General features: G+C 49.9%; 1 non-coding gene across 1 annotated transcript; it reads right to left on the bottom strand.

The window, feature by feature from the left end:
* Nucleotides 1-1,324: 1,324 nt before the first annotated feature.
* TRNAT-AGU (transfer RNA threonine (anticodon AGU)) lies at nt 1,325-1,398 on the bottom strand. Its single transcript has one exon. It is a non-coding gene; the product is annotated as a tRNA-Thr (tRNA).
* Nucleotides 1,399-6,508: the final 5,110 nt, after the last annotated feature.

The raw sequence follows: 6,508 nt of genomic DNA, 5'->3' as shown, positions 1-6,508 counted from the left end.
CCTCAGCAAATAAGAGTTCGCAGAGCGAGGTCGTAAAGGTGCCGAAAGTGCTTGAAATTGTTACAAGGCCACGCAACAAGCTTTATTGCATGCCAATAAACCCATGCTCTCAGAAAGGTACGAGTAGCCTGTGCATTAGCGATAGGCGGCAGCCATCTTTTATTCCTGTCGGAACGGGGCAGCCTGCGGTGATTCAGAGAAAATTTCAGTTATGTTCGGCATACTTATGCATCTTTAACGCGTACACGTCACTATCACGTTATGCGTTCTCACGCTTTTATGACGCCGCGTGACACGCTGGTGAAGTGGCTGTCGCTCGAAAACTTTGCACCAATAGACGAGGGCTAATGGCGAAAAGGCTTCGAGTCATAAATAACGATTTTCCTTTTCTTCTTTCCAATCATCTAGGTATAAAACGTATATTCACGTCATATCGGATGGGGAGCTATCGCAGTTATTGTGACGTCGCGTGACATACAGGCGAACTGGTGGTGGTCGAAAAAATGTTTCACCAATCGCGGAGGGCGGATCGAAATATTCTAATAGATAAGTTTCGAATAGTTTTACGTTATAGCGCCCTCTCTTTCTTCTTCTTCCATAGCTTTACACAAATTGGTCTGAATTTTTGGTCCGAGCATGAGTTTTACACCGTTTGTCTTACTTGCACTAGAAGGCATCAAATCGTCCTATTTCGACGAACATGATCAGAAAGTGGCTACCACATGCCCAGACTCTATGGAAGCCAAGCTGATCTAAATTTTTTTTTTTGAAAAGATGTCTCCAAAAAATAAATAAATAGATGAGTCATTATCGTGAATGAAATATAGGCGTGCGCATAGAACGCTTCCTCACCTAATCGAAACAATCTTATGAAGAGTGGACGTTTAAGATATAGCCAAGTTGTGCCACAGGCATGACGTGGTAGCACTGCTTCTGCTTCTACTTTCTTGTGTATTTGTCTCATTGTCTTTCCCTTCATAAAACGTAGTGCTTTCCGATTGCCTGTAAAACCTAAGGTATCCTTCTATGTGAGACAACCTGGGAGTGCTTCATTAGGCGCCGAAATCAAACTGACATATCTACAACGCCAGACGGACCACGCCTTCGGGGAGCGGGGCTCAAGGAAGCTGCAGCTTCCTTTTTTCTTTCTTTCAAAACTGTGGTCTTTGTTTCAGTGTCAAAAACGCCATTGTTAATGCCGGTGACACTCCCATTGCAAAAAATAAAGCCAATTTATCTGGCGGCCTAAATGAATGCAGGTGCAAGTAGAATGTTGTGCAGAAAGTAAATGCGCACAATAAGGAAACAAAAGATACGCACGGCAAGGCACCGGTGAGATTCGAACTCACGATCTCCTGTTTACTAGACAGGCGCTCTAACCAACTAAGCCACGGCGCCGACGATTCGCTACGATGCCCCAGTTTCGGTGAGTGGCATAATTGAGTAAGTGCCCATTGGCGTAAACTCCCAACTAGCCTAGTATGAGCCTCACGTAGCAATGCGGAGCGCTCACAAAACCCGTTTGGTGCATACATATTGTCATGCAATGCCCAGCATCACACGGTCACCTTTTCTTCAAGGAAGGAGGCATCGATCCCTACCTGGAATCCAGATAATGTTTTTTTAATCCGACAGCGGTTAAATTCTCCAAATTCGATTTGCCTTTTATCTTCTATCTTTCTGTCCATGCGTCTGTAGATGTTATTCCGCTGACAAATCTAGTTGTCATCGACGACTACTACTGAAGATTTTCGTCAATGTCAGGCCACGTCGTCCTGTTTGTGAGCGCGCGCACGTGCGGGTGTGTGCGCGTGCTTGTGTTTGGTCGTTTATTTGTGCGTATATATATATATATATATATATATATATATATATATATATTGTGAGCATTATTCATACGCTTCATATTCTCACCTGTACATACTCATCATCACCGTTTTGGACCCTGGTGGTGGGGCTCTCACTCGAGAGAATAAAGAAGAGACTGGCTGCCTAAACCTTGTCTCACAAGTGGTGGAGTGTGCTGTCCGGTTCCTTCGCCCTCTCGCTCCCGGTCTCTCTCCAGCTTCACCTACGCTACATCCCTGGAGCTCCGCTCGGGTCGCCGCCTCTACCAACTGCACTCAACCATGTCGCAAGACCAGCAGACCAGTACCACGACATCCACCTTGCCTACTCCTGCCGGAACCCCTTCTTGGACAGTCACCACCCCTCAGAAGGATCCACCGCTCTTTGCTGGGCTTCCAGGCGACGACGTTGAAGACTGGTTGGAGCTATACGAGCGCGTGAGTGACTTTAACCACTGGAACGAATCAGCAAAACTTGCTCACGTCGCCTTCTACCTAACCGGAGTTGCGAAAACTTGGTTTTCCAATCATGAGCTCGATTTGGTCAACTGGAGCATCTTTAAACACCATCTACGCCAGATTTTCGCGAACTCGTCTGTCCGCTCCGATATCGCTAAGAAGAAGCTTGCTGAGCGTGTACAGCACTCAGGCGTGTCCTACACTTCGTACATAGAGGACGTCCTCGCCCTCTGCCGCCGCGTGAACACCTCGATGGCAGAGAGTGACCGTGTGCGCCACCTGCTCAAGGGTATTGGGACTGCGGCATTCAATGCTCTTGTAGTGCTGAATCCCACTACCGTCGCCGACATCATCAGTACGTGTCAGCGTCTCGATGACCTTCATATGCTCCGCTTACACCCTGACACGTCTGATTGCAAGGCGTCCAACGACAGCGAGCTACGTGCTTTGATTCGCTCCATCATCCGTGAGGAACTGCACGCCCAAGCTTCGTCAAACCCTCCTGAGGTCCATCTGATGCCCCCTGGTCGCGGCCTACGCCATATCGTGAGGGAAGAGCTAGCTGCCGTGACCTGCCCGCAAATCACGAGCCCGCGCCCTATCCATACGCCAACGTACGCTCAGGTTGCCTCTATAGCGCCACCCTCCCAGCAGCCACCACAACAGGCACCTGCACCGCACATGTCCCTGAATCCTATCACTGCAAGACCATCGCCTGTTCCGTCTTATAGCGCATGGAGCCCACCTCGACCGGTTTGTTACTACTGCGGCATCCGTGGCCACATTTCCAGGTTTTGCCGACGCCGTCAGCAAGATGAAAGACGTGGCTATGACGGCTTTGAAAGGGATCAGTTTTCTGGCCCTGTACCACGACGTCGGCGTTCTGACTACGATTGTTATCCACGACGTTCCCCATCTCCACAGGACTTCAACACTGCCGGTTCATTGCGTTTCCCGCGTCGTCGCTCTCCATCACCGATGCGGCGCTCTTCTTCCCCTCTACGACCGGCTACTTCGTCCTCCGATCACCGCCCGGAAAACTAAATGGTGCAGCTTCAGGAGGGAAAGCTGCATCTTTTGGACAACGTGAAACTCCTCCGGAGCGCCCGTCAAATGTACTTTTGGTGTGTGTTGAAGGTGTCCGAATCGAAGCCTTGGTTGACACAGGTGCATCGCTTTCCGTTATTAGTGCTGCCTTGTGTTCTCGATTGCGAAAAGTGAAGACACCGTATGATGGCCCTCCCCTTCGTTGTGCTAATACAGTTCTTGTTCAGCCCTCCAGTGTTTGCACTGCGCGCGTTTTCATTGATGGCATCCTCCACCACATTCAGTTTGTCGTGCTATCTTCGTGCACTTACGCGATGATTTTGGGATGGGACTTCCTGTCCTCCGCCTCAGCTTTCATCTCTTGCCGTCAGCGAACTATTCATCTGACGGACACTGAATCTTCGTCCGCTATCAATGCTCATAGCCTGCGTTTTGTCACGTCTACCGACTGTTTCATTCCCGCGGGTAATGAGCATATTCTGACGCTGACTTCCGACACTACTATTAATGGTGATGTGTTCCTTGCACCGAGCGGTTACTGCATTTCTGGTGGGCTTAGCCTTACTCCTAGCCTAGTACGGTTTCAGGACGGTAGAGCGTTAGTCGCTGTTCATAACCCTACTTCTTCGCCAGTTGTGCTCTCCCAGGGCTCTACTCTGACATGCTTTACTGACACCGAACCTCTTTCGCTGGTACCGCTTCACACCGAATCACCACCTTTGTCTACCACAACTGATTGTCACACTGCTACCGCTGCTTTAACGGCCGCGATAAATCCCGATTTGACCGCTGCGCAGAAAGAAGACCTTCTGGCACTCCTGCACAAACACAGAGCCTTATTTGACGTCCACTCCAAGCTTCTGGGGCGCACTTCCGTCGCAGTACATCGCATCGAAACCGAAGGCAGTTCGGTTGTACGCCGCCGCCCGTATCGCGTGTCTTCCGCAGAACGGAAAATCATTGCGGATAACGTTGATGACATGCTCAAGAGAGACATCATTCGGCCATCCTCCAGTTCTTGGTCGTCTCCTGTCGTGCTGGTTCGCAAGAAAGACGGCTCTGTACGATTCTGCGTCGATTATCGAGCCCTTAATAAGATCACGCGCAAAGACGTATATCCGATGCCAAGAATTGACGATGCCATTGACTCCCTCCAGGGTGCAGAATATTTCTCTAGTCTAGACCTCCGATCCGGATACTGGCAAATCCCCATGCACGATGCGGACAAGGACAAGACAGCCTTTTCAACACCAGACGGACTTTACGAGTTCAACGTCATGCCATTCGGTTTATGTAATGCCCCTGCAACATTTGAACGCATGATCGACACAGTTTTACGTGGCCTTAAGTGGAAGACCTGTCTGTGCTATTTAGATGACATCGTTATTTTTTCTACAACTTTTCGTCAGCACCTTGAGCGCTTGGACGAAGTTTTCACATGCATTTCCAACGCTGGACTCCAACTCAACACAAAGAAATGCCTTTTTGCCAGAACGAACATCACAGTGTTGGGCCATCTTATCAGCAAAGATGGCGTTCGACCGGATCCCGAAAAGGTTGCTGCCGTGCTTCGCTTCCCTCGCCCTGAAAATCAAAAGCAATTAAGAAGTTTCTTGGGCCTGGCATCCTACTTCCGCCGCTTTATCAGTCATTTTGCGGCCGTGGCGTCACCGCTACACAAGTTGCTCACGTCGGGCACTGCTTTCCCTTGGACAGATGAATGCGAACTTTCTTTTCAAGCCCTCAAGCAGGCATTAACCACCGACCCTGTCCTCTGTCACTTCGATGAGAACGCACCAACTTGCTTGCACACCGACGCTAGTGGCCATGGGATCGGTGCTGTACTTTTACAGCGTGATACCACCTCACGAGAGAGAGTTGTTGCCTATGCCAGTCGCGCACTAACACCTGCCGAAAAGAATTACTCGATCACAGAACAGGAATGTCTCGCAGTAGTTTGGGCAATCCAAAAATTTCGACCATATCTTTACGGACGCCATTTCACGGTCATAACCGACCACCACGCCTTATGCTGGTTGTCGTCAATCAAAAATTTGTCCGGACGACTTGGTCGCTGGGTGGTACGCTTACAAGAGTACGATTTTGACGTTGTCTACAAGTCTGGGAAAAAGCATCAAGATGCCGACGCTCTCTCTCGCTGCCCGCTGCCACTATTAGCTTCGAGTACACCTCCGCATTGCTCACCACTTGATGATGAGACTAAGTCGTCACTCCCGTTATTGCCGTTATTACCTCTATCGGTTACTGACACGTTATCTTCCACTCGCGTCACTCACCTCGCCTCGTGTCAACGTTCTGACCCCTACTGCGACAGCATCATCCAACGCCTGTGCGGAACTACATCCGCACCAAATGCCAGATTACGTCGACAGCTGCGACTATTTAAGCTTGACAACGATGTGCTGTACCGCTACGTATACAACTCCGACGGACACCGCTGGGTACCTATTCTTCCACGTTCGATGCGCACACAAGTCCTTGAAGCCTTGCACGACGACCCATCTGCTGGCCATTTGGGATTCCACAAAACATACCACCGCGTTAGGAGCCGTTTCTTTTGGCCAGGCATGTCTACCTTTGTGGCCAAGTACGTCGCTTCTTGCGTTCAGTGTCAACGGCGGAAACGACCGACTTCGCCTCCTGCTGGGCTTTTACATCCCATTCCATGTCCCGCGACACCGTTTGCCATCGTTGGGATAGACCTAGTCGGCCCTCTGCCCATAACGCCAGCGGGTCATCGATGGGTCGTGACAGCTGTTGACCAGCTCACACGTTACGCAGAGACCGCTCCTCTACGCTCTAGTTCGGCCTCCGACGTTGCCACCTTCTTTCTAGATGCCATTGTGCTGCGCCATGGTGCACCTCGTGTACTGTTAAGCGACCGCGGCAAGACTTTTATGTCAACAATGCAAGTAGAAGTACTCGGAGCTTGTGGCACAGTTCATAAGACAACATCCGCATATCACCCACAAAGAAATGGCTTAACCGAGCGATTTCATCGCACACTAATAGATATGATATCCATGTATATCGGGCCAAACCACGACAACTGGGACAAACTTTTACCTTTCGTGACTTTTGCTCACAACACCGCTATCCAACGAACTACGGGATACTCACCTTTCTACCTAGTT

This window comes from Dermacentor variabilis, chromosome 6 (genome assembly GCF_050947875.1).
Source record: "Dermacentor variabilis isolate Ectoservices chromosome 6, ASM5094787v1, whole genome shotgun sequence".
Classification (NCBI taxonomy): Eukaryota; Metazoa; Arthropoda; class Arachnida; order Ixodida; family Ixodidae; genus Dermacentor; species Dermacentor variabilis.
This window is presented reverse-complemented; position numbering and strand designations above follow the sequence as displayed.